Source organism: Chiloscyllium punctatum, chromosome 33 (genome assembly GCF_047496795.1).
Source record: "Chiloscyllium punctatum isolate Juve2018m chromosome 33, sChiPun1.3, whole genome shotgun sequence".
Taxonomy (NCBI): Eukaryota; Metazoa; Chordata; class Chondrichthyes; order Orectolobiformes; family Hemiscylliidae; genus Chiloscyllium; species Chiloscyllium punctatum.
Window position 1 is genome coordinate 25,365,668 of NC_092771.1, and position 27,734 is coordinate 25,393,401.

Sequence of the window (27,734 nt, forward strand, 5' to 3'; positions counted from 1 at the left end):
CTCCTGTTAATCCGTCTAACTATTGAGTCCCCTACCACTAGCGCTTTTCTGTTCTTCCCCCCCTTCCCTTCTGAGCCTCAGTGCCAGAGACCTGACAACTATGGCTTTCCCCTGGAAGGCTGTCCCCACCGGCAGTATCCAAAATGGTATACTTATTGCTGAGGGGAAACGGCCACATGGGCCAACTGTTCTGACCGTTGGTTCCCTTTCCACCCCCTGACTGTAACCCAGCTGACCTTATCCTATGTCTAGAGTGTGACACCTCCCTGTACATCCTCTCAATTTCTCCCTCAGCCTTACCTTGGTTTAAAAATGTTAGCAATGAATAGCTGTTTTCTTGTTAAGTACAAAAACCTTGTGTGTTTTCTTTAAGTCTGATTTAATCCGTTAGGTAAAAGGGGGATCTTGGATAGTTGGATTACAGTTTTTAACACTTATGATGACCTCTAGAATAGGGGGCTTGATTTCCAGAGCACCACCCCAAGGACTACACATTTTTAAAAACTGAATAATTGAGGTTAGGACTGTTTTGTTACAGAAAAGCAAATTTTTTATCACTCAAAGGAAAGTGTAAATGTGGGCTTACTTATTGGTTAAAAAGTACATGCTTTTTTAAAGAAGCTGGATACTTTTGAGACACGTTGCCATGAGGTGTCTTTGGGGAGAAAATAACTAGCCAGCAGCAGGGATTGGATTAATCCAAATTAGCGCTTTTGATGAAGACTTTGCAAAAAGAAAGATAATTCCTAATTCAAGCTAAGACCCAATTCCAACTCATCAGCTGTCATGCTGAGAATTCTCACAGCTGATGATGTGATATTTTACCTATATTATCCACCCACAAAATTCCTAAACAAAGTCTGTCTGTATTATATGTGGTAAATGTGTGCCTTTGTACATAAAGCAGGTGTGGTTTATTTTTGCATTAATAATTAATAATCTGTCCGTGCCACGTTTTTTCATGAATAAAACCTGGTGTGAGTTTCTTTTATCTTGGATTATGGTCATAGTTGAGTATGAATCATCCAAGAGATTAAATTGGTCATATTTAAGTATTCCAACTTTAAGTACATTTAAGTCATCATTGGGCAAGTATATAGACGTACATGGAATAGTGTAGGTTAGATTGGCTTCAGATTGGTATGACAAGTCGGCGCAACATCGAGGGCTGAAGGGCCTGTACTGCACTGTTATGTTCTATATTTCACATTTGTAGTAATTCGTGAACTAGTGAGGCTTGACTTCTAGCACATTATTCCCAGCAGAGTGTCATAGCTCGTTGTTTTGAAGTTGTGAACGAGAAATGAAGCTGGTGGATTGTAGTAATTATCCTGTACAATTGGCCTGTAACTAGAGTCGGGATGTCTACTTACAATAGTCATGTTGTGCTCACACCATATAAACTGCATTAGTTTGAGAAGGCAGCTTGCCACCACCACCACCACCACCACTCTCATCTCAAGGGCAATTAGGGATGCACAATGGAATACTGTCTTTTAGATTTTTAGCTTCCAATCTCAGTGGAGGAAATTAAATGGTTGTTGGTTATTTGCATCACTTGTAGAATTTCTTCTTTTATTAGATTTGATCTTTGACATACAAACTTCAACTCTGTATTCAAGTAGATTCCCATATTTTGAACAGCCTAAGGGCTCATGGTTCAGGTTTAGTTGCTGCCGCAGTAACTTGTTATTTTGAACAGGTGGTCAATCAAACTAGTTTTCTTTTCTGCAGTTTTATTGGAAAACTGATGACTTTGAAATAATTTGTTTATTGCTGAGCACTCTTGACATACAAATAGAAAGTCAGCTTAACCTTGTGCAAGTGGAGAAATCAGTGGTACAAATTCATAAAGCAAGCTTGAGGTTCTAAAAGCTTCAAAGTTTTTACTTGCTGGAATAAATTTTCCACATGACTGTTTGGGTGTAGACTATAATGGCATGTCTGACTTGTACCGTGGTCCATCTTTCCAACATTGTGTAATAATTTTAAAAGGTTATAGACTTTTACATAGTATGTAATTTGAAGTCAGAAAATGTGGGAGCAACCTGCACTGAAATGCAGGGTATAATTTGGATACTTTACTAAAGAACAAATCACAAAAAAACCCTCTACAGCCAATCTCTTGTGATTATTTATGGATGTGGCCTTATTTCTGGTAAATGCAGGCAACAAGATCAAAGTGCTGCCAACATGAAAACATCACTTAGCCTCTTTATGTACTGTCTTCAGGTCAGTGGGTTTCTAATTTTGAGGCAAAGATGTCTGGATGAGCTATCTTCCCAGAGGAACCATTATTCGGCAAGCCAGTTCTCCCTGATCTTGTACGACCTGATAGACAGCCAAATGGAAGAAACTTGCAAAACGTGCTGGTCAGGAGGCAAAGACATAAAAGATAATTTAAAATGTTTGAGAGGTGAAAATAAATAAATGAACAATTTGCATATTCCCATGACCAACAAATTTACCGTATACTCTTACATTAAATTGGAGAATATTTTCTCAATTATGTCGTCTAACAATTATTCAGTTAAATTACAACCCTGCATTAAGTTGATATGTCCTTTTTAAGGTCACAGTTGCTGCATTTTCTGAGTCCATTAGAGCCTGATTGATTGCAGAAATCCTCAGGTCACCTAGTGACCTTTTCCATATTTATCCTCCCGCAACATGAGAGGAACTTGGGGGTAATCTGAGGTGTGATTGATATACCTCAGTACAATTACTTATATATGTGATTGAGTCTGCCATGATGGAATGAGAAGTCACGCCACAACCTTAACCTTTTGTTTTTAATTTGTTCTCTTCTCATTTTGAAGTTTACCAAAAGTGTTTCTCACTATTCAGTTTTCTGTTATAATTCATTCCTGGGATGTGAATATTGCTAGCCAGCTTTTAGTGCCCATTTTTAATTGCATTTGACAAAGCAGTGGTGAACTGCTTTCTTGAGCCACCAATCACCTAGATTAGGTGCAGTAACAGTACTATTATTATGTAACATTTCAGGATTTTGGCCTAACAGTGAAGACGGAATGGTGCTGTAAGTCCCTGTCAAAAGGGCTGTGAGACTTAAAAGGGAATGTGTAGATCGTGTACCTCCTTGTTCTTCCAGGTGGTAGAGACCATGGGTGTAAAATGTGCTGTTGAAGAACTTTTGAGTTGTTTAGTGCATTTTTTAGATAGCCCTTTAGTAGTAGGGAATGAGTATTGCTGAAGAAATACGCATGTTATTGAACCTTTTTATTTTGTACACATCAGTGCAGCTCAACGGAAAATTTTACAGTAAAGAGAAAATGACATTTATATTGTTTGGGAGAAAAGTGGTGAATGGTTAGCAAGGGGTCACTGATAAACAGAGATACCTCTGTGATAAATGCACCAATTAATGATGACTGACAGCTTGCTGCCTAGTTCTGATATAATTTTAAAGCGAGTTGACGATGATTAGTCTGGAGCAATGAAGGAGAGAATGGCTGTCACCTATTTTCTTGAAACAAGTGCTGTGTTAATATATGATTTTTCCTATCTGCAAAGAATAGATCATTGTATAATATGTCACAACTAGTACACATATGTGTTCTGCAAGTCTGACTGATAATCCTGAATTGGTTGTCAGCATAATTCTTAAATAATCTGCTCTTGAGTATAAATGTTGTTTTCTCTTAAAATGGTATTTCTCGAGTGGTATTCTGATGAATGTAAAATGAAAACTTTTGACAATCTTGTTTTGACTAAGACTCAAGTTATATGATGTTCTATTCTGCCTTCTGGTCAGAACACATTTGGAGTATTGTGTGCAGTTTTGGATCCCATATCTCAGGAAGGATGCACTGGCCCTGGAGTGTGTTCAGAGGAGGATCACTAGAATGGTCCCAGTAATGAAAAGCTTAACATAGCAGGAATGTTTGCGGACTCTGGATCTATACTCGGAGTTTAGAACGATGAGGGGGGAGTTATTTTAAACATACAGAATACTGAATGGCCTGGACAGAGTCTATGTTGGGAAGATATTTTCATTGGTAGGAGAGGGCACAGCCTTCGAGTAAAGGGAAGACCTTTTAGAACGGAGATCAGGAGAAACTTCTTCAGACAGAGAGTGGTGCATCTGTGGAATTCATTGTCACAGAAGGCTGTGGAGGCCAGGTCATTGAGTATATTTAAAACTGAGGTAGATAGGTTCTTAAGTATCAAGGAGATCAAGAGTTACGGGGAGAAAGTGGGATTGAGAAACTTATCAGCCATGCTTGAATGGCAGAGCAAACCCAATAGACAGAATAGCCTAATTTCTGCTCCTATGTCTTAAGATCTTATAATGGATCCTTTGGTGTTATATATGATCCTGAACAAAGAAGAGAAAAAGAAAATGTAGTCTTGGGTCATAAATTCATAATCAGTTGCCTCAAGAGTTTCAATTCTGACTTGCTTCTTGTGCACAGGGTAAGTTTCCATCAGATCTCATGTCTCAGATTCTTGATATAGAGTCATAGAGCTGTACAACATGAAAATGACCTTTTGTCGATGCCGACCAGATGTCCTAAATAAATCTAGTCCCATTTGCCAGCATTTGGCCCCTATCCCTCTAAGTACTACGGTTCCAGATCCCTTTTAAATGTTGCAATTGTACCAGCCTCCTCCACATCCTCTGGCAGCTCATTCCATACACCCACCACCCTCTGTGTGAAAACACTGCCCCTTAGGTCCCTTTTAAATCTTTCCCCTCTCACCCTAAACCTATGCACTCTATTTTTGGCATTCCCCACCTGCAGTAAAGATCTTATCAACTCACCCTGTCTCTGCCCCGCATAATTTTATAAATCTCTATGGTCACCTCTCAGCCTCCAACACTCCAGGGAAAATACCCAAATCATTTATATAAAATGTCAAAACTCTGTGGACCCAGCACCAAAGATTGTGATCTGTGGCTCATTTGTGGTATCTATAACCAAACTGAAAGATTGGTAACAAAAACAGATAATGTCAGGTAAGGGAAAGTGCTTAGACCTGCAGTGGCGTCAATGTGCCAGTGCTTAAGTTGGCCTCTTGAAGGCCATTTCTTTTCTGCCAAGTCCCCACCGTAAGGATATGGATTATATATTTTCTGTTGAAGTGTTGCTGATGAAAGCCTGCCAACCTGAGTTAATAATATGTTTGCCATATGATCCAGAGCTAGTGACAATCTTCTTGGTTTAACGTGGCTCCAAAGTGTCATGCAAATGAAAAATCGGAACTAAGTTCATTCTCTGTGATTTGCTTTCTAATCCAATACCTGAAGTCAGCAGGTCAGCAAAAAAGCAGAATGCTGTTGATAATTTAACAAACCGACATGGCACAACAGTGAACCAAGTTGTAAATCTGTCATTCAGAACTGGAACCTCCGATTCAAGTGCCTTGGGAACTAGCAAGACAGCAGGTTTCACTGGTTAAACTCCCAACAGTAACTGAGGCATGGTTAGACCTCAAGACTACGCATAGGTAAACTCAATTTAATTAAGTCAGATGAGTCCCTTTGGGAAGAATGTGAGTTTTCCCTCGAGGGGAGACAAAATCCCTATAGATTTTCCAATAACTACTTTTTGACTGAAGGCAACAAATGTTGGAGATCACAACGAGTCAGACAGCATCCACGGAGAGAAAGCAAGCTAATAATTCGAGTCTAGATGACTCTTCATCAGAGCTGAAGTAAAATGTAGAAGGGACAGCATTTGCAAAGTTGGGAAATGGGGGGGTAAGGGACGGCGATGGGATTAGTGGATGTAGGGTGACAATGAAGAAAAGATGTTGATAATTCAGTTTAAGTGTTCAGAGTGTGAGAATGGCACAACAATGGTATGCCTCCTGCCAGACTTGAAAGGTTAGTAAGTGCGATGAGGGGGTGTAGGGAACACGTTGGGTATGGGAGGATATGATAACAAGCTAAAAGAAAGGGTGGAAATGTTCACGATTTAAAGTTGTTGAACTTAATATTAAGTTAGCCACAGATGAGGTGCTGGAATACTAGAAGTTGGCTAACATCGTGTCATTACTTTTAAAAAGGTGGTCAGGAAAAACCTATGAGCCTGACATCGGTGGTGGGCAAGTTGTTGGAGGAAATCCTGAGGGACAGGATTTACATGTATTTGGACAAGCAAGGACTGATTAGGGTTAGTCGACATAACGTTGTGTGTGGGAAATCATGTCTCACTAACTGGATTGAGTTTTTAAAAGAAGTAACAAAGAGAATTGGTGAGGGCAGAGCGGTGGACATTTTCTATATGGACTTCAGAAAGGTGTTTGACAAGGTTCCTCATGGTAGACTGGTTAGCGAGGTTAGAGCACATGGAATAGAGGGAGAACTGTGGAGTGCCACAAGGGTCTGTGCTGACTGCATTGCTTTTCATCATTTATGTAAACAATTTGGATATGAATGTGGAAGTTATAGTTAGTAAATTTGCAGATGACATCAAAATTGGCGGTGTAGTGGACAGCGAAGAAGGTTACCTCAATGTACAACAGGATCTTGATCAGGTAGGCCAATGGGCCGAGGAGTGGCAGATAGAGTTTAATTTAGATGAATGCGAGGTGCTGCATTTTGGAAAGACAAATCAGTGCAGGACTTATACACTTAATGGTAATGTCCTGGGTAGTGTTGCTGAGCAAAGAGACCTTGAAGCACAGGTTCATATTTCCTTCACAGTTGGAGTTTTAGGTAAATAGGATAGTAAAGGCATTCAGTCTGTTTTCCTTTATTGCTCAGAGCACTGAGTATAGGAGTTTGGAGGTCATGTTGGGTCTGTACAGGACATTGGTTTGGCCACTTTTGGAATATTATGTGCAATTCTGGTCTCTATCCTATGGGGAGGATGTTATGAAATTTGAAAGGGTTCAGAAAAGATTTACAAGGATGTTGCCAGGGTTGGAAGGTTTGAGCTAGAGGCAGAGGCTAAATAGGCTGGGGCTGTTTTCCCTGGAAAGTTGGAGGCTCAGAGGGTGACCTTATAGGGATTTATAAAATCATGAGGGGCATGGATAGGATAAATAGACAATGCCTTTTCCTTAGGGTGGGGGAGTCCAGGACTGGAGGGCACAGGTTTAGGTAAGAGGAGAAAGGTTTAAAAGGGACGTAAGAGGGAACTTTTTCATGCAAAGGGTGATGGAGTGTATGGAATGAGCTGCCAGAGGAAGTGGTGGAGGCTGGTATATTACAACATTTTAAAAGGCACCTGGATAGGTACATGAATAAGAAGAGTTTAGAGGGGTATGGGCCAAATACTGGCAAATGGGACTAGATTAATTTAGGATTTCTGGTTGGCATGAATGAGTTGGACCGAAAAGTCTGTTTCTGTGCTGTACATCTCTCTGACTCCAAGTTCAGAAGGCTGTAAAGTGGCTAGTCTGAAGATGAGATGTTCGTTCCTCCAGTTTGCGCTGTGATTCACTGGGACACTGCAACATGCTGAGGGCAGACATGTGGGCATGCGAGCAGGACGCTTTAAAATGGATGGCTACAGGAAGGTCAGGGTCATGCGCACAGATTAACTGTTCCGCTAAGCAGTCACCCAGTCTGTATTTGGTTTCTCCAGTGTGTAGAGTAGGCACATTGGGTGCAGTGAATACAATACTTAAGCTTGGAGGAGGTGCAGGTGAAATGTTGCTTCACCTGGAAAGACTGTTTATGCCCTTGAATGGTGAGCAGGGAGGTGAAGGGGCAGATATTGCACCTTCTGCGTTGACATGAGAAGGTGCCGTGGAGAGGGGGAGATGTGTTGGTGGTTTTGGTATGGACTCTGATCTCCCAAAGGGTACAATCCCCATGAAATGCAGACGAGGAGTGAGGGGAAGAGACGTTTTGTAGTGGTATTCTGCTAGAGTTGTCTGAAATGGTGGAGAATGATCCTTTGAATGCGGAGGCTGGTGGGATGAAAAGTGAGGACAAGGGGGACTCGATCACGCTGTTGTGAGTGGTGGGAAGGGCAAGGGTGGAAGCATGGGTGATAGGCCAGATGGGGTTGAGGACCCTGTCAACTACAGCAGGTGGGAAACCACGGTCATGGAAGAAGCAGTGTATGTCAGCAGCACTGTTTTGGAAGGTGGCATCATCTGAACAGAAACAAAGGAACAGGGAGAATGGGATGGAGGTTCTTGCAGGACATGGGTGTGACGAGCTGTAGTGAAGGTAACTATTGGAGTCAGTGGCTTTGTAGTGGATGGCAATGGACAGTTTATTCCCTGACTTGGCAACAGAGAGGACAAGGAAAGGAAGGGAAGTGTCGGAAATGGACAATGTGAAAGTTATAGTGGGGTGGAAATTGGAGGAAAAATAAATGACGTTTTCAAGCTCCTGGCAGGAACATGAAGCAGCACCAAAGCAGTTGTCAATGTACCGACAAAAAGGGTTGTGGGAAGGGGCCAGTATGACTGGAACAAGGATTGTTCTGCAAACCCCATAAAGAGGCAGCCATAACTAGGGCGAGTGCCCATAGCCACTACTTTGATTTATAACTACTTTTCGATGTTTATTAACATGTTGATTGAATCCTTTACCTGTTGATCACCTGACTGACCAAGTTTACTGACCAAAAAAACATTATTTGGATGAAAACTAAATGGGCTTCATTAATATATGGTACTAAAGTGATGCTTCAAGAAATCCATCTGCGGAAGGCTGATTCATGACTTGGAGCTTGCTCATGATGCTGCTTACATTAACTTGAGTGGGGACATCATAACATTATTCTATCTAAAATTTTAAACTTTTTAAATTTTTCAAGGATATTGACAATCTTAGCAGGAAATTACTTCTATTGTTTAGTTCCTACAGTAAGTTAAAGTCAAGAAAGCCTGAAATTAGTTTCATATAGGTTTACATTGAGTCTATCCTGATCAAAAACAAGCACCAAATTATTTTCCTTACGTTTCCCAGCAGTTGGGCCATAGCCTTGTATGCCTCAACCACCCTTCCAGGCAATGAGTTCCAGATACCCACCACTCCGTGGATGGAAAAGAAATTCTCACATCCTTCTTAACCTCCTGGTCCCCTACTTTAAATTTATTCCCCTGGCCATTGATCCCTTCATCAAGGAGGAACATTCCTTCCTGTACACCCCCAACTCCGGGACACCTCTCATTCAAGGTAAATGATCCTGGTCTAACTAATCTCTTTTTTTTTAGACTAAAACTCTTGGAAATCCCCTCTGCATCCTCTCCAGTGTGATTGCCCACCACATGTAATATGGATTCCAGAACTACACATAATGCTCTAGTCATGACCTAGACACCATTTTATACAATTCCAGTATAACCTCCTTGCTCTTAAAATATATACCTTGGCTAATAAAGGCAACTGTCACATAAGACTTATGAGCCACTTTGTCCCATGACCCTAGGGGACTGGTGCACATCAAGAGCTCTCTGATTCTTGCTCCCTTGCCTTGTTTATCCTGCTCCAGTGCAACACCTTACACTTGTCCAGATTGAATTCCATTTGATTTTTTGTATTTGCTTCCAAATTGTTTTTAAGTAACTAACCTCCTGTGGTATTGGTTGCTATGAATCAAAGAATATATAAGCGAAGTGTAGTTATTATACTACGTAATGTACAAAGCATTGTATGTCATGGCTCTAAGTCAAAAGTTTGTGCTTTGAAATCCCATTTCAGATTTTGAACACCTATCTTTGGCTGCCATTTCATTTCATGTAACATGAGGGTATGTTACATTGTTGGAGTTCAGGAGATGTCCTCAATGAGATGTCAAACAATGATTCCTTCTGTTCCAGTGCCACTACATAGATCTAATTCTTCCTTTACTCTGTAATTGCTCTTCTTTAGCAACAGTTGAGCTACCAGCTACTGATGCAGAGGACCTTTTTCCAAACAAACAGCTAGCAACTACACTACCATCTTTATGGTTTGGATAGATTTACTGCAGGTTGTCACTGGTGTCCAGTACTGGTTGCCATCCATTCTCATAACTTCAGTATGATAGGAGGCTCCACCTCCCTCACATTTTCTGTCCTTGTGTTTGGACTTCTCTTTGTCTATCTCCTTCATCTTCCCGTTTTTGTAAGTGTTTCCTTCCCTCTGTCTCACTGTGTATGTGATTATATACTCCTGTGATCTGTTTCCGCATTATTCCTGTTAAAGCTCAGGATACAAAACAATGGCACTAGCCAATAGGTAGCATGTTGAATGTAGATACTGCAGGAGGTTGTGCAAGAAAGATAATGGGTGATTGGGAGTTGGTCTTCAGTCAGAAAGAAGCAAAGAAGCAAAAGCAAGCTTAATGTTTAGGTTTAATGTACATGATGAGCAGGAACTGGTATTTATTGGGCTTCCTGTAGCTAGCCCGGGCTCTAAGAGTGGAATGAACAAGCGTGGACTTGACTTGAGAAGATGGTGGTTGGAAGTAAGGCTGCGATTGACAATCTTTTCAGAAGCAAGAAGCAAACAAGATGAAGTTCAGTCTATTGGGCGGTGGATATAATTGCTGTATTGCGCTAGAGTTAATGTGAAGAGCAGAAAACCCTATAAGATCTCTGGAACATTGCCTATTTCGGTTTAATTGGATTTCTTTAATTAATTGAAAGATTTGAATTTAGTTACCAACATTCAATTGTGTATTTGTGGTTTTCATGTCAAATTAGCCATGATATGTTACTGGCATGCAAAGTAATAGCAATGTAACACTGAACGGAAACTGATGTGCAACATTGTGTCAATGTGGAAAATGTACAACACACTAGTCTTGCTTAGGCAGAAATTAGTATTGCCATCATTTTTGGGTATGAGTAAATGTCAAATATATATAAGGAACCCTAAGAGAGCCCTCCTTGTGATGCATTTCTGGGTTACCAGCCTGGGTCAAGAAATGAGATGGAGCTGAGAGTACTTGATCTATGTAAAAATAGAACTAGTGCAAAACAAATTTCAGATGAGGATTTGCTTTAAAAGCATTACATAAGTGAAAGCATCAGATTCGAGTATATGCAAAGTATATAAATTCAAGTGAAGAATTTTTAAAAGTACACCTAAAAAGGTAAAGTCGCCATAGTCCTACCATACCATAGGGCTGCTCACTCATCAGAGAGAGACGACTAAATCATATTGATGAAGAAAGAAATGTTCCAAGACAGTGAGATGCAGGGTATAGTCAAATTAGCATTAATACTATGTTGGAAACTAGATATTGAAATTAGATCAAATAAATAAACTAACAAAATGGAATATATGTAATTTATGTAATTCATGCATGTACTGGGGGAGGTACTGGGAATTCGATTGCCAAAGGAATAGAGACAAATCTAGCACGTTACTTTGTGAGGGATCAGGAGTTTGGAGACCAAGTAGTCTGTCATCAGTTCAGTGAGTGTTCTGGAATAAAAAATTGAGAACAAGGAAAGGAAAATACTTGTATAATGCTTTGAAGAACTGCGAACCAAACCGTGGGTTTCCTCCGGGTGCTCCAGTTTCCTCCCACAACCCAAAAATGTGCAGGTTAGGTGAATTGGCCACGCTAAATTGCCCGTACTGTTAGGTGAAGGGGTAAATATAGGGGAATGGGTCTGGGTGGGGTGCGCTTTGGCGGTCAGTGTGGACTTGTTGGGCCGAAGGGCCTGTTTCCACACTATAATCTAACCTAATCTAATCTAATTACATCACAGCATTTTACAGCCAATGAATAATTTTTAAAAATAACTCTGAAATGCAGAGGAAATTAAACTGATGCATTTGGTTAGGAAGAATGAGAAAGGCCAAGGAAATTGAAACTTATGGGACAGGCAGAAAAGTGAAGTTAAGGTCATTAATTGACCTTTTTGAATAATACGGCAGGAACGATAGGCTGACTGGTCCACACTTTATTATCTTATGATATACTTTTGAAATATCGTCATTTGTGAAATGTAGGAAACACAACAGCCAGTTTGCCCACAGCACACTCCCACAAATGTCAATGATTGGTAATTACTTTTGTGATGTTCATAAATATTAATTAAGACATCAAGGATAACTCCCTGTTCTTCAAAATAATGCCAGTTTTTTTTGTACAACTACTTGAGAGAACAGACATCGCTTCAGCCAAGGATTTAAAGCAGTGGAAAACTTTGGAAGAAATAAGCTTATTTGTTAAGAAAACCGTACCAGAGAAAACAAGTTAATAAGATGCACGGTGTCTCAGTGGTTAGCACTGCTGCCTCACAGCGCCAGGGTCCCAGGTTCGGTTCCAGCCTTGGACGACTGTCTGTGTGGAGTTTGCACATTCTCCCCGTGTCTGCGTGGGTTTCCTCCGAGTACTCCGGTTTCCTCCCACATTCCAAAGATGTGCAGGTCAGGTGAATTGGCTATGCTAAATTGTCCATAGTTGTTAGGTGTATTAGTGGGTGGGTTACTCTTCGGAGGGTCAGTGTGGACTTGTTGGGCCGAAGGGCCTGTTTCCACACTGTGGGGAATCTAAATCTAATCTAATCAAGATTAGTTGATGTGGGTTAGATTATGAATGTGGAATATTGGGGTATGTAGTGTGGAATCGTGCAGGGTTTAATTTTGAGATTGATATTTTTAAGACATTACCTGGAAGAGGGTATCAGTAGTGTCACCTCAAAGACTGGAGATGACACAGTAGCAGGAGCTGAAGATGGACAAGTTGAACTGATGGATTAATAAATTGACAGCTGTAGTAGATAAAGGCAGTAGAAATGGCAAAGGCAGAGAGATTATTAAATCAGTGAGAAATTGCCGAACAAGATGGATCAGGACCACATCATTTGTATCGTAGCAAATTAAGTAAATATTTGGTCTGTCAATAAGTACAAAAAGAGGAATGCAGAGAAGATCAAAGGAAGAAAGTGACTATTGTGAAGAATTAGCCTGAAGATCTGTTTCCAGGTTTCCTAATTTTGCTTCAAAGCACTGAAAGGAGTATCATGCCAGATAGACCAGTAAGCAGAGAAAGTAACAACAGGGAGACTGGTATGTTGTTGCTTTCCTGAAACTAGTGATGGTGGGAAGACCTGTTAAATAAATCTTGTGTAGAGCACACACATCCTGTTCGTAAACCTTACTTCTGCTGTTTTAATTAATGTTAGTATTTCCTCTCATAAATTGCCAAGTTAGTTGTCAACCATCAATGTAGTTGTGGACTCTTGCACTAGGCAACTCCAGAGCAAGATTCTTAAGAAGTTCTCCCAACACCATTGTCACCTTGTACATTATGTTGAAATTAGATTCATCACCTAACTTTAGACAACATTACTGTCAATTAAACTGGTAACATTTGAAGCATGCTGCATAAGGTTGTTGCTCCCATTGACTACTGCACCGGAAAAGGCCTGCTGCACTTGCACAGACATCCTGCTGTCCTGTTTCAACAGCATAATAAATCAGCTACGTTCACCACACAGCACAACGATTGTATCTGATGAAAAATTATAGTCTGTTTCCTCTTTGAGCATCACACATAGTTGAATAAAGCTAGGTTACAAGATGCCACCCGTCATGTGCCTGTTTTATAATCAAATACTTTGTTTGATGCAGCATGTATAATGGGTAATCTAGTTCTCTAGACTTGAAATAAAAATAATCTTGACAGTATATTATAATTTATTAACTCAAATCCTCTTAACTTGAGTTGTCAGGCCCTATTATTAGATTGTAATATATTCCCTTTTTTTCTCTTCAGAATAATATATGAAATAATAAAAACAGAACAAAATTGCGATATGAAAACGTTGTGCAAGATGATAATATATTGTAATCGCACAATTCGTGTATATTAAAGTCCCAACTATCCTTTATCCAGTATTTCAAATATTTTTGTGAAATTTACTCCTTTTCACAAAACAATTAGGTGGACGACTGCTACTATCCATCCATTTCAATTTGGAGACCTGTCCATTCTCCATTATCAGGTTTAAAGCTGTACTACCAATGTTCAATTTTCTATAATTTGGACAGTTTGTTGAATGTACAGTATACTACACTGGCTTCCTTACTGAAGAAGGACTTAATGGGTGTTATTGAAATTTCTTTAAAATTTCGTACGATATTTTCACTAAGAAAGATGTCATATCCACCACTTCTACAAAAATGACACTTTCTACTGTTAAGGCAGTTTTTAAAAATTTCATTACTTTTCTGATCTATTTAGCTTCACAACCTCAAGCGCAACATTTTGGGCAAATTGTATCAGGGACAGTATCAGTGTGGAGCAATTCTTGAAGTGTGTATACAGTGGTTTTCTCGAACAATACATTAAGGAACCAAATAGAGCACAGGCCATACAAGATTGGATATCGTGTGATGAAAAAGGAGTGGTTGGCATCTGGGCTGTGTGAAGCCCCTGGGAATAATTGACAATAATATGACAGAATTTTTCATTAAGATGTAAAGTGATAAAGTTGATTTTGAGTCTCAAGCCTTGTGTCTAAATAAAGAAAGCTACACTGATATGAGGTGTTAGTTGTGATAAATTGGTGGACATCATTTATAGTAGGGCGACCAGAGCTAGACACAATATTCCAAGTGTGGTCTCACCAGGGACTTGTAGAGCTGTAGCAAAACCTTGCGGCTCTTAAACTCAATCCCCCTGTTAATGAAAGCCAAAACACCATATGCTTTCTTAACAACCCTATCCACTTGGGTGGCAACTTTGGGGGATCTATGTACTTGCACACCTAGGCAATGGCAAACATTTACAGAGTTCATGAAAGAACTGCAACAATTGTTCATTCCTGTCCAGCACAAAATAAAACAGCAAAGGGGCCTGGAAATGGTCAACAAGGGGAATTAGAAGTTGTATTCAAGCCAAAGAAGGGGCATACAAATTGACAAAAAAAAGAAGCAGACCTGAGGGTTGAGAGCAGTTTACATTTCTGAAGACGGACAATGGGATTGATCAAGAAGGGGAAAACAGAGTACAAGAGTAAACATGCAGGGAACATTCAAACTGATTTGTGAAAGCTGCTATAGATATGTGAAGAGAAAAAAGATTAGTGAAGACAAATATATGTCCCTAATTGTGAGAAACAGAGATCAACTAAACATATTTTGGTTCTGCCTTCACAAGAAGGGCACAAATAACAGCCCAAACATTTTGGGGAACGCACTCCAGTGAGAGAGAGGAACTGAAAGAAAGCAATATTAGGAGCAAAATGGTGTTGGAGAAATTGATTGGATTAAAAACTGATAAATCAACCAGGGCCTGATATTCTACATCCCAAAGTATTTATGGAAATGAATTCAGAAATAGTGAATGCATTGGTGGTGACCTTTCAAGATTGTGTAAATTCTGGTTTTCTTAAAAAAACAGTTCCCATTGGATAGGAAGGTAGCTAATGTAACTCCAGTCTTCAGAAAGGAAGGTAAAGAGAAAGCAGAATTATAAACCAGTTAGCCTGACATCAGGAGCAGTAATGCTACTGTCCATTATAAAAGAATTAATAGCAAATCATTTGGAAAACAGTGCCAGGATATTGAGAGACCACTGGGATTTACAAACAGGCAATCATGTTTGACAAATCTACTGGAATTTTTTAATAATCTAACTCGTAGAGTTTATGAGAGGAGTCAGTGGATGTGGTTTGCCTGCATTTTCAGAACAATTTTGATCAGTTTCACCATGAGATTATTCCTGATAAAGGGCTTTTGCCCGAAATGTCGATTTTCCTGCTCCTTGGATGCTGCCAGCACCATTCTAATCCAGAATCTGGTTTCCAGCATCTGCAGTCATTGTTTTTACCTTCACCATGAGATTAGCCTGGGATTGGGGCTGGTGGACTGGCATGGGTTGTGAACTGGTTGGCAGACAGGCGACAATGAAGGGGAGTAAACTGACTTTTTTTCCCAAGTGGCAGTAGCGTGGGATCAGTGCTTGGACTTCAGCTTTTCGCAGTACATATCGATTTAGATGAGGGAACTAAGTGTCTACCGCCACGTTTGCTGATGACATAAAGCTGGGAGGGAGGAAGAACTATGAAGAAGTATAATGTGGATAAATTTTTTAGATGATTAGATTAGATTAGATTACTTACAGTGTGGAAACAGGCCCTTCGGCCCAACAAGTCCACACCGCCCCGCCGAAGCGTACCCACCCATACCCCTACATCTACATCGACCCCTTACCTAACACTACGGGCAATTTAGCATGGCCAATTCACCTGACCTGCACATCTTTGGACTGTGGGAGGAAACCGGAGCACCCGGAGGAAACCCACACAGACACGGGGAGAACGTGCAAACTCCACACAGTCAGTCGCCTGAGGCGGGAAATGTGAGGTTAACTACTTTGATAGCAAGACCAGGCAGGCAGATCATTTTCCAAATGGTGGTAGATTGGGAAATGGGGATTGAGACTCAGGTGTACTTCTATACCAGTCATTGAAAGTAAGCATACAGGGTCAACAAGTGCTGAAGAAGGCAGATGGTAAGTTGGCCTTCATAGAGAGAGGATTTGAATACAAGAACAGGGATGTATTAATGCAATTTTACATGACCTTGAAAAGACCTGGAGTATTATGCGTATAATTGGTTTATCAAGCTGATTCCTTGGATGGCAAGACTGACATAGAAGCAAGATTGGATCACTTAGGACTACATTCACTGGAGTTTAGAAGAGTGGCAGGGTTTACTGGAGTAGTGACGGATCTCATAGAAATGTACAAAATACCAACAGCACTGGACAGGGTATATGCTGGAAGGATGGTCCCGATGACCAGGGAGTCAAGAGCTAGGGGTCACAGTCTAAGCATATGAGATAGGCCATTTAGAAGAGAAGGAATTTCTTCATCCAGACAATGATGAGTTGGTAGAATTCTTTACCACAGAAACTGCAAGAGCCAGAACATTGAATTTTTCAAGAAATTGTTAGAAATTGTTCTTCAGGCTACAGGAATCAAAGGGTTTGTAAAGAAAGTAGGAGCAGGGTACTGAGCTGGATGCTTAGCCATGATCATATTGAATGATGGAACAGGCTTGGTTGACTGAATAATCTACTCCTGCTCTTATCTTCTGTGCTTCTGTGTTTACCTCACTCTGCCCAAAACAGAAATTATAAATCCTCCTGCACCTACGAGCCCATCATGGAAAATTGCATAAGCAGCATTACTAAAAGCAAAACATTCATGTTTCTGGCATCAGCTACTGATGGAAATTTCAAAGTACAGTTTTTAATTTTTTTCGGTATTTTATTTATATAAATCTTCCTCCTTGGGATATATAATAATACTGTACTCTAAGACCTCAGAACTTGCATCTGGTCTTGTTTGGTTGCCTAGCCAATTCAGCAAGACTTTGCAGTTCTTCTCTTTCAGTTTTGAGAGCCCCTTCATCTTTTCATGAGGCTTTACTTTAACTACCTACAATGGGGCTGACCTTTTCTAAATAATATTGCTGATGAGGTGCAAAGTGACACTCTGCCCAGTTTGCCTAAGGATCAGTTCAGTGTACTTAAAAACCCCCTGAAGCCTGACTTCTAATTTTGAATTTTGCTTCAAAATTTCAAACTCCCACACTGCAAAAACAAACACCTACTTGTACCATAAGTATGCCTGTAAAGTGTTCCCCATGTAACCTGTAAAACATGACAGTATCTGCCTTCAACTGGAGATAGTTCAACTTTAAGATAGACGTTACTGAGAAGTACAAGATTTTAGAGGCGTCCATCATTTTGGCTGTATACACATTTAATTAACTTTTGCATATTCCAACTGTATTTGGTGTCTCTTTGAGGGTGATTAAATACTTCCTTTTTTTAGTTGATCTCCTTAAAAAATGCAATATTAATATTAATTGACCTAAAGTGCCACGTTTTTTTTGTTAACAAGGCACTGAAAATCTTCAAATTATTTTTCATTCCAGAAATGAAACTACTCTTGTAGCTTGGTTCCCAGATTTTCCTCAAAGCTTTATGCTGCTAACCTTGCTTGAGCTTTTTAAACCCAATCAGGTGACACATTTTCCATGCACATCCATCTGTGTGATAGTTGGTTGTTCAATATCTGCCACAACTATGTAGACCCCAAATTCTCTCCAGCTTTGTGATTATTCAGCAATTTGCTGAATATTGTGATTATTCTTGGCAGTGTGGAGGAACAGAGGGATCTGGGTGTGGAAGTACATAGATCCCTCAAAGTTGCCACCCAAGTGGATAGGGTTGTTAAGAAAGCATATGGTGTTTTGGCTTTCATTAACAGGAGGATTGAGTTTAAGAGCCGCAAGGTTTTGCTACAGCTCTACAAGTCCCTGGTGAGACCACACTTGGAATATTGTGTCTAGCTCTGGTTGCCCTACTATAGGAAAGATACAGAGGCTTTGGAAATGGTGTAAAGAAGATTTACCAGGATGCTGCCTGGACTGAAGGGCTTGCCTTGTGAAGAAAGGTTGACTAAGCTTGGATTTTTCTCTCTGGAGAGAAGGAGGAAGAGAGGAGACCTGATCGAGGTATACAAGATAATGAGTGGAATAGATAGAGTCAATAGCCAGAGACTTTTCCCCAGGGCAGGATTGACTGGTACAAGGAGTTATAGTTTGAAGATATGAGGAGGAAGGTATAAAGGAGACGTCAGAAGTAGGTTCTTTACGCAGAGAGCTGTGAATGTATGGAATGTGTTGCCAGCTGTGGTAGTGGAAGCAGAGTCATTGGGGACATTTAAATGACTTCTGGACATGCACATGGATAGCAGTGAGTTGAGGGGTGCGTAGGTTAAGTTATTATATTTTACATTAGGATTAAACCTCGGCAACATTGTGGGCCAAAGGGCCTGTTCTGTGCTGTACGTTTCTATGTTCTCTGTTCTATTTTGCTGTTTGGCAGTTTTTATTAGCCTGCTTCTAATTTGCTTGTAGCCACTAAGATATCCCAATTGTGTGGGCTTCTGCTCCTGGTGGCGGTCCTGGTCTATACCACATTTCTTGACCTTTTATCTCTTTTTGGACTGTTACCAATTAATCTCTCTCTCACTATCTCTCTCTCTCTCTCTCTTTCTTTCGCAATGGTCTCTGATCCCTTTCTAGGGGCATGTTCATTCAGAGAGTCACTGTCCAAGCTTACATTGATTTTTTGCCTTCCATTGTTATACTCAATGTTCTCATAGGGAAGGCAATGGCATTGTGATAATTTCTTAACTCCCATGGATTCAAATCCCACTGTGGCAGGTATTGGAATTTGAATTCAATAAAAATCTAGAATTAGGAGACTAATCTTGATGATAAAACCTTTGTCAGTTGTCAAGAAAAAGCCATCTGGTTCATTAATATCCTTTAGGGAAGGAAACTGCCCATCTTTACCTGGTCTGGCCTCCATGTGACTCCAGACCCCCAGCTTAGTGGTTGACTCTTAACTGACTTCTGGGTAATTAGGGATGGGCCATAAGTGCTGGCCTAGCCAGCGACGTCCTTGCCCTGTCATCAATTGAATTTTTAAAAATCCTCGAGATTGCCCTTTTGCTCCTCAACCTGTACACTCAGCGAGTTATGTTTTTCTTCACTGATTTACTAATGATAGTCACATTCTTCACTAATTTTTTTCTGGTAAATATTTGACTTTGCACTTTTGGGACTGATGGCTTCATTTCAATCATCAGAACTAATTTGACCTTCTTCAGGTATATTGTCAATTGCAACATTCTGATCTGTATCATTGTGCAACATACAGTTGTGTTACTTTATATAATTCCTTTATAATCTGAAAATTTGTATTCCATACCAAGAAACCTTAGAGTGTGCCCAAACGTTTGGTTCCCATGCCAAGTAATTGTTATTTTTTCTGTCTTTACTAGTAACCATTTTCCAGGCCTCTCCATTCATAAGCCCCTCACTTTTACAGTAAGCCTGATCTCCCTTATTGAAACTGGCTTCCATTGTCAGGAAGCTTGCTAAGTAATTTCTAAGACTTCAGCTTTGAGCCTTTCTACCTGTATACAGTGCATTAAAATGCACAAAATGTTTTTTAACTTATTGTAGTCCTTTCCCAAGCTGCAAACTTATCACCTATTACTGATGGAACTTCAGGATTTCAACCAAAAACTAACTGACTTAGACTATACTCTCCGACTATCAACAGCAGATTTTTGGCATGAACAGCTCATGTTTGTTAGTGCAGATGATAATTTCCAGTTTGGCTGATTCTGTCAAAATGTTATGAGGGTGAGCAGACTGGAGGGGCTCAATGGCCTATTTCTCCTCAATCTGTACTTTTTTTTTGAAAATCAGTGATCACGAGGGACCCCAAGTTTGGAATCAGGTAGGTAGGATAGTGAAGAAGGCGTTTGGTAAGCTTTCCTTTATTGGTCAGAGTATTGGGTATAGAAGTTGGAAGATCATATTGAGGCTGCACAGGACATTGGTTAGGCCACTTTTGGATTATTGCATGTAATTCTGGTCTCCTTTCTATCGGAAGGATGTTGTGAAACCTGAAAGGGTTCAGAAAAGATCTACAAGGATGTTGCCAGGGTGGAGGATTTCAGCTATGGGGAGAGGTTGAATAGGCTGGGGCTGTTTTCCTTGAAGTGTCTGAGGCTGAGGGGTGACCATATGGAGGTTTATAAAATTATGAGGGGCATGGATAGGGTAAATAGACAAAGTCTTTTCCCTGGGGTGGGGAAGTCCAGAATAGAGGGGATAGGTTTAGGGTGAGAAGGCAAAAATTTTAAAAAGACCTAAGGGGCAACTTTTTTATACAGAGGGTGGTGCGTGTTGAGAAAGTAGTGGAGGCTGGTACAATTGCAACATCTAAAAGGCATTTGGATGGGTATATTAATAGGAAGGGTTTAGAGGGATCTGGACCAAGTACTGGACTAGATTAATTTAGGATATCTGGTTGGCATGGACGAGTTGGACCGAAGCATCTGTTTTCGTGCTGTACATCTCTATGACTGTATGATACTGCCTGAAACAGTATAGGAGTCTTGCAATTCCATAAATTTTTATACACTAAATACTGTTTCAGAGGTAAGTTCATACCTAAACTATAAGATCTTTAGGAACATTTTTGAAAAAGTTTAAAAATGATGTTTGAGCAGCCTGACCTTGAAGCTGGCAAGTTTTAAAGTAAATTAACTGACTTAATAGACATAACATTTTTGATTTTGGATTGTTCTTTTTATATAGTAAAATAACATGATTACATTTGTTTCTAGACTCCTCAAAGGAAAATTGTGATCACCTGGCAGTCGTGTCACTCCAGCTGATCTACAGAACAGTGGCTGAAGTCAAAGTGTTCTAGAGCATCTGTAACTAAGAAAACGTCTGTAAGCTGACCTTATTTTTTTTTAATTGATGAGAAAATAATATAAAATCAACTTTTTAATTGTCAGTTTTACTCATTTTACTCTTGCATCCAGTTTTTAAAGATTCAAATTCCATTGGCGGTCATTAATTTATAAGTTTGGAAGAACACAGCAAGCCAGGCAGCATCAGAAGGTGGAGGCGTCAACATTTCGGCTATAACCCTCCTTCAGGCCTGGAAGAAGGGTTATACCTAAAACGTTGACTTCACCACCTTCTGATGCTGCCTGGCTTGCTGTGTTCTTCCTGCTTCCTGTTTGTCTACTTTGGATTCCAGCAACTGCTGTTTTTTTGTCTCTAACTGAGTTTATAAGTTTGGATGTCATTACAGTAGATTAGACAAGAGGAGGCGGGGAGAACACAGCAAGACAACATCAGGAGGTGGAGAGTGCTGAGGGAATGTTACAGTTTCAAAAGCACAATATTTCAGATAGGATTTTGGTCTGATTACTATGCTACTATTAAAAAGGGTAGAAGGGTTCTTTGTGTCCCTACCAACCTTCAACCCTCAAAGCAAATCAATTGCTCATTACCTTAGTAAGTCTGTGGCACGTTTCCGCACAGTAAGACTAATTTATTAGCCATGAAGTGCTTTGGGCATGTGTATATGCAGATACTTGTTTTTATAAAACTCACGTTGAACTTTCCAAATAATTATTTTAAGGCTTCTGGAGCTTTTATACTCCTTTTGTCTTATTTCTCTGTATACAGATGCACACCCGTCATCGTGTCCTGGTCTTTCTTTTCCTGGTGATCTCATTGCCTTGATTACTCACTCTGGCCCCACACCCCACCCACCCAGCCTCCCTTCTTCCTTTACCTCACATTTTCATCCTTCATTTTCTCTGTTCTTTTCCTTTGTTCTCCTAAAGTCATCAGAATCCGGGATTGTAAAACTGTTACTACATACATTTCCAGACAGATGTTTGTTTAGAAACACAGTTAACTTGCTGCATGATTATTCTGTCAGTGCATGCCTCAATCAAAAACTGAGAAATAACAGAGGGGCTATGCAAGATTTAATGTACTCTTGTTAATGAGCTCATTTACTTATTTCACAAATCCCAATACCAAGAGGACATTCAAGCCATGATGGCTTGGTAGGTATTATCTTCAAATTAAACAACGTTTACACTCTTAAAACATTTTCCAAAGCAAGTCTCCAATTATACTCGTTTCGCATATTTGGTTGAAAATCCTTCCTTGTACACTCCATTTTTAAATACACTGCAGTAAGTGCAGATTCCATTCATGTTCTTTGACAGCTTGCCAAACTATTGTTGGCCTTTTGCTGAACAAACGCAGTCATAATGTTTTAATAGTGAGCATTGATGACTGCATCAGAAAAGATTGTCTGGGAGACTTTGCCAGCCACTTTTGGGACGGTGGGGGTGGGGACAGGATTACTTTCAGTGGAGGTCCAATAATTATTTCAGTGGTTCTTCAGCTATGTGCATATTAATTTTGGCCTTTTTTCATGATGAGGTCAGTAATCACTGCAAGCTGCTTCATATGCCAATCCATTTGAGTTATTCGCTATTCAAACAAAAATATTCAAAAATCCTTCCCAGTGGAAATGTTGGCATTGGTTCAGCAGTTCTTCAGCTGAATCTGTATTGATTTATCTCTTTTTCATGACTGAGGTCAGTAAACTGCGGTATCCTTTTTCATTTCATCAACTTTCCCAATTCAAACAAAAATATTCAAAACACCTTTTCTAAGTAAATGTTAAAACTAAAAGCATAAACTGATGACAGGTTAGTGTATATCAAACCCTTTATAACTGCTGGTCTACAAAGTCTAGATCTGTCTTGTGATGGTATAATGGTGACTTTGTTGGCAGGTTGTCAAGAAAAGTGATCATTCTTGTCTTGTTTAGTATTTATTTAATCGAGGGTGTGCTGAACTGCCAGAGGAGTGATTTTTCTGTTGAGGCTGTAAGCCATGGCCCCATCTGCCAACACAGATGGGCATTAAAAAAAACGATGCCTTTATTCAGCAAAGAACACAGGAGTTTTCCCAGCATCCTAACCAATGTTTATCCCTCAACTAGCACCATTAAGCAGATTAACTGGTTATTTACCAGTTTGCTGTTTATGCATTCTGTAAAAATTGGCTACAAGAAATTATGGAAATACTCCGTGTATCTTGGAAAGAAACAGGTTTAACATTTCAGGTTGTAATGAACATTCAGTAGGAGTGAGGAAATTTAAAAATATAATCAGTTTTGAACAAATCAAAAGGGAAGTAAAAGTAAACTTGAGGAGCAACACCCTTATCTTTTGACTCAGCACCCAGTAGTCTCCTGGACTCACAATTGAGTTTGACAATTTTAGATCAATTTTAGATCAATTTCAGATTTCTGGCATCTGTAGTATTTTGCTTTTCTGAATTGAAAATGTATCCTTCAGCTGGAAAGCATTTGTGACATCCAACAATTATAAACAACTTTATAAGAATTACCTTTCTCTGAAACAAATTTGAATCCATCTGATTGATTTGTTGACAGCTACAGTGTCTGCAAATTTTCCTGCAGTTCTGCTCTCACCCTTTCTCTTCCCCCTCAGAACCATGATAAGATTCCTTTTGTCATCTCTTTCCACCTCACTTGTCTCAATATTCAAATCATAATTTTCCATCCTTCTTATCACTTTCAGTGTGATGGCCACCAAATGCATCTTACCATACTCTCCCTTTTCATCATTTCACAAGGACCGTTGGCTCCATGTTATTCTTACTCACTCCTCACTAACATAGTGACCCCTTCTCATGCAAACACTAGATGTGATATTTGCCCTTCTGCCTCCTCACAGTCCATGCCCATACATTCTTTCCAATTTAGTGTTTCCCATTCACTACGGTGTGGTCTCCTTGACAGTGGAAAGTTCAAATGCAGATTGAGTGATTCTGCAGAATGCCTCCACTCAGTCCACAAACATGACCACAAGTGCTTGGTTGCCTGTAATTTTAATTTGCCACTTTGCTGTTCCTTTGGCATCTCCTCTGCCAACATGCAATATGTGGACCCATCATTATACCCTTTTGGCTGTACAAGACTAAGAATCTGTTACTCAGTCTCTCCTAACTTGCATCCTGTCACAGACCTACTTTTATCCATTTCTGAAAACCTGTTACATCTCACCTTTCCCAGGTCTGATAAAAGCTCATCACACTGAAATGTGAACTCCGTGGAGAGCAACCTCCTGCCTCCAGATACTGCCTGACCTGCTGAATATTTCTAGCATTTTCTGTACTTACTTAAGATTTATAACGTTATTATGTGAATCACTTCAAGCTCCTTGTTAATGTAGCCTTACATCTTGCTGCAGTTTAGCTATCATTCTGATTTGACTATAAGCACAACCATAAAATAAAAACTCCAAGTTAGTTGAAAAAAAGACTATGCCATTAAATCAGTTGTTGAATACCATGTATGCTGATTTGTTGAATATGTCATTTATAAAAAAAAATTAGGTGTCCAGAGGTATTGAAATAAACATAACAAAGTTGTGTGGTTCTGGAAGGAGTTGAGGCAAAAGGTAGTAGGTACCCCACCATTATTTTATACTGTTAAGAACAGTTAGTAGATTTTGCAAAATATAAGTTTGTTAATGTCAAATTGAGTCCAAATAAAATCTGCCAAATTCAGCATTTGTTTTTAGCTAAATATAATATTTAGCTACTGAATGCACTGAATTTGATCCCATTCTTACATAAGTCCATCTGCTGTAACATCAGGGGTATTCAGTTGCCAACCTTTGGGTAAATCCCAGAGCTGAACCGGAAATTGCTATTGAGCTGGATAACTATGTTCAACACGCAAAAGTATGCTTTGGTGACATAATTGGGTGAGTAGAATTGTAGCGATGTACAGTTTAGAAACGGACTCTTTGGTCCAACTTATCTGTGCCAGGTATCCTAAATTCGTCTAGTCCCATTTGCCAGAACTTGGCCCAAGCCTCTAAACACTTCCTATTTATTTACCTATCCAAATGTCTTTTAAATATTGTAATTGTACCAACTGCCTCCACTCCCTCTGGCAACTCATTCCACACACACACCACCTTCTGTATGAAAAAGTTGCCCCTTAGGTCCCTTTCAAATCTTTCCCCTCTCACCCTTAACCTATGACCTCTGGTTTTGGACTCCCCTCCCCGACTATTCACCCTATCCATGTCTCTCATGATTGTATAAACCTCTATAAGGTCACCCCTCTGCCTCTGATGTCCCAGAGAAAATGGTCTCAATCTGTTCAGCCTCTCCCTTTAGCACAAACCCTCCAACCCTGACAACATTCTTATGAATCTCTTAATCCAGAGGACGTGATAGGTCTGGTCCAGAGAAAGAGTTCAAGTTTCAGCCCTACAGTTTATGAATTTTAATTTTAGTTTAGAAGTCTTTGAATAAAATTGGCTATGAGTATGGTAGATGGTCTACAAAACCCAAAAGGTGCATTAATCTCCTTCTGAGATAGAAAGATGGTGTCTGTACTTTGCTTGCATTTACACAATGACCGTCCTTACCATTGTGGTTCAATCAACTGCACTCTTCCATGCACAATAAAATTTTGCCTTGAGAACAACACTCTTAGTCAAAAATTAAACTGTTTGGAAAGCCTTGCCTCAATATTTTACTCTCAATTGAAAGGTTACATAATGTTCCTGAAACAAAGCACAATAAATGCTGGCGAGATAGCAACACCCATGTAAAACGAGTGAATTGAGGAAAAGAACAAAGATTCACAGATGGTTTAAATAAAAAAACAAAAGAACTGCAGGTGCTGGAAGTCAGAAACCAAAATTTCCGGGAAAGCTCAACAGGTCTGACTGCATCTGTGGAGAGAAATGAGAGTTAACTTTTCAGGTTCGATGACCCTTCCTCAGAACCCCTCCTCACAGACTGTTTCTTATTCTGCTGGAAATCGCTACCAATTGGCATTATTTGCCTGGAACTCAATCTCTCATATCTCAAATACAAATTTGATCTGAATGATAAAGAGAAGATGCAAATTTTTAAAAAGTGAATGTTAGAAAATAAGTTCCTTATACAATGAATGGTACGAGTGTGGAATCCTCCATCAAAAACCATTATAAGGTAAGTCCATAATTTATTTTTGACACCATATTTGGTGGGGGGAAAAAAGGAATCTGAAAGGATTTGGTGACAAGCGTGAAAGAAATTTAATCAAGTGTATCCCGTACATGGAAATAAATTGATGTAGACTTGATGGGGCATGGTCACCTTCTGTGGAACACTACCATTGTAAATTTAAATTGGTGCATACTTTGTCTTTGTGTAAATGAAGTCATATCGTTTCATTGCATTCCCTTTTCTGTTAGTTGGAATTTAATTCTGTTCTATGGATACCCATGCGCCCCTCTTGTGAATTAAAAATGACAATTGCTCATATGATACTGCAGAATGAGTGCCAAGTTATTTGTAGTGTCTTCTCACTCTGGCAGAGTTAACTAACTAGAGATTGAAGATTTTTCTCATCTCTGATGTGCAAAATGTTATAATTAACCAAAGACGATGGATTGCAGTTTAATGTTTTTGATTTGAAGAACTGCTACAATTTATAACTGGGGATGAATTACCTGTTTTGTGAAAATGTAGAGTTGATCATTTTGATGGATCTGTGAATAAGAAAAATGCAGGTTAATTTCCAATGAAAAAAGGGAAATCACTAACTCCAAAACTGGGGAACAAAACAACAAAACACTTAGTAGTTTTGTCTTTTTAGTTATAGTAAGATAGTTCTATTTCATGATTTTCTTGTGACAAGAACGTAACTGGTTTTGTGAGAAATAGTGTACAAAACAGTTGTTTCAAATATTTTGTTCAGACAGTATGTTGATGACGAGACGCTTTGAAGAAAATTCACAAAATAAATTTGATTTATTGCATGCCACTGACTATGGGTTGTTTTCTATTTGAATGCAATAGGGTTTAATAAAAGTTGCCAAGTCTGCCCTTATTGAGAAGACGAGGGAGTCGTTAAGAGTTGAAAATTGTCAGGAAAAAAATCATGTTGCATCAACAAGTGGCTTGTTTAATATTTTCTTTTCTAATTCTCAACTATCCCTTTGATGTTGCCTACGGCCCTCAGTGAACTTTTGTTTAAAGAAAGAAAAACAGGCTGTGCCAGTTTATAAAACAGATTTATAGCAGCGTATATGCAAAAGAGATGTTTGAAACCAAGTGTCCCTCAAAGGGAAGCGTTTGGCTTGCCGTTGAGCAGAAATGTGCTCTGTAGCACATCAGAGACAGGGTTGTCTCAGAGCTGGGAATTTTAATGACGCACACTAATCAGATTGACATCAGAGTGTCGAGCCTGAACTTGCAGAATGCAGGCAGCTGGTATTCGAGTTAGTCAGCTACAGCCAGCAAAATGCGCTCAGTCCAAGGAGTTGTGGCAACTATAAGTAACTGATGCAACCTTTAGACTCCTTGTCCTCCTCTGTCTTTGCTCAGAATAAAT

The 27,734-nt window shown here is 39.6% G+C and overlaps 1 protein-coding gene across 10 annotated transcripts in view; it reads left to right on the forward strand.

Moving 5' to 3' along the window:
* The window catches only part of znf592 (zinc finger protein 592), a 195,129-nt gene that overhangs the window by 45,065 nt on the left and 122,330 nt on the right, over window positions 1-27,734 (forward strand). For 6 of the 10 annotated variants that reach the window (XM_072553161.1, XM_072553160.1, XM_072553168.1 and 3 more), the window contains one exon: window positions 21,106-21,216. The exons of 2 other annotated variants lie outside the window; for them this stretch is intronic. The gene's annotated coding sequence lies outside the window, so the exon portion shown is untranslated. The remainder of the gene's footprint in view (window positions 1-21,105; window positions 21,217-27,734) is intronic. 2 more of the 10 variants (XM_072553165.1, XM_072553164.1) reach the window with 1 other exon arrangement.